The following is a 1,542-nucleotide window of genomic DNA, read 5'->3' on the forward strand; positions in this document are numbered from 1 at the left end:
ATAGAATATATTTGATGCACGTAGTTATCTGTGTTAATTCAAATAACTTCAGATAAGGTGTGCACTATAATATAGATAAAAGAATGAGAACATAAAATAAATTAGTGCAAGGAATTTCAGTGTCAGCAGTGAATCAGATGGCCATTGGCCATCGTTCTTTAATATCAATATTTAACTATTACTTCAGGTTTTCAACCTTTCTGAAAAGATGTTAAAAGCGCTAAAATCCAGAATCCAACCACTGCTTTCTCTACGAACATGGAAGGAAAAAGATAAAAAAGAGAAAAGGTGGCCCAAAACAAAGAGAAAGTTAGCTTTTTGTGCCTCGCTTTAACCATCCAACATGGACTGCAATTGAGTTGGTGCTTCAAAGTTTAGGTTCGATGGGATTTCTTCTCTATCGCTTTAATTAAAGTATTGATGCTCTTAATTTCAGATTTGTTGCTTTAGAATATTTTATTATAGTATTTTTACGAATAATTTGCCTCAAGTTTTGGTAATCCGGTGACTATATATTTTTTTTCATTTTTGGTAGATGGTTTTTTCATTAAAAAATTTTAAGATTTAAATGCTAGCATCAAAGACCAAGCAATACAATGTAAAGTAGGGGTATAAACGCGTCGAGTCAAACTTGAGTTGGACTCATGAGCTCAAGGATGCCAAAGAAGCATAATGAGGAATTAGTGATAGATAGTAACGAGGATGTCCGAGCGGGATCTTGCCAACAGGCTAGAATTGAAGAAGTGATAGATGAAATGTGACCAAAGGGATTTCAAGAAAAAGGGGAAGTTATGAGAAATTTATTCCTCTCAATGTTGCTCTAAATCGATCAGTTGTGAGCTCTTGAAATTTAATATATAATGGGTAAAAAGTGAGATTTAAATTATTTTATCCAGCGAGCTTTTTACCAAATAGAGCTTGTCAAGCCCAAACTCTAGCAATATAATATATGAGTTCTAAATTGAGCTCAAGTAAAGTTGTGGTTCAGTTAGCTTGAATCACAAGCTCATTAATGAGTTGAATTTGAGATAGCTCCACAAGGTGGCATGTTTAAATTAGTTAATCACAAGCCAAAACTAACAATTTACTATATGAGTTCTAAATTGAGCGAGCAAAATTGTGATTTAGTTAGCTCGCTGTGTGCTTATTAAGGAGTTAAATTTAAATTTGCTTGAGAAGGTGGCATCTGCCCACCCACCACCACCCACTTCCTACCCCCCTCAAGAATTTAACGATCGAGATAATGTTGATGCCTGAAATTTATAGTATGTAGGTGTATTTGTTGAAATTCTCAGAATCATGCACGATATTTGGATATATGTGGCTTGTATTTGCTTCCCCCTCCAATTCTTATGATTGCTGTCAGATTATTTTTCTCATATTTGTTTTTGGTGGATAAGTGAAATTTCTGCGTGATTGATGCCATGAATTTTTCAAGTTCTCTTATATCATCCAACTTCTTATAACATTGGTTTCTTAATTTGAGTGCTCACTTATTGAACAGTGATATTACTGATACATCAACAACAAATTTTCATCATT

The sequence above is a fragment of the Phalaenopsis equestris genome, unplaced genomic scaffold (genome assembly GCF_001263595.1).
Source record: "Phalaenopsis equestris unplaced genomic scaffold, ASM126359v1 Scaffold000114, whole genome shotgun sequence".
Classification (NCBI taxonomy): Eukaryota; Viridiplantae; Streptophyta; class Magnoliopsida; order Asparagales; family Orchidaceae; genus Phalaenopsis; species Phalaenopsis equestris.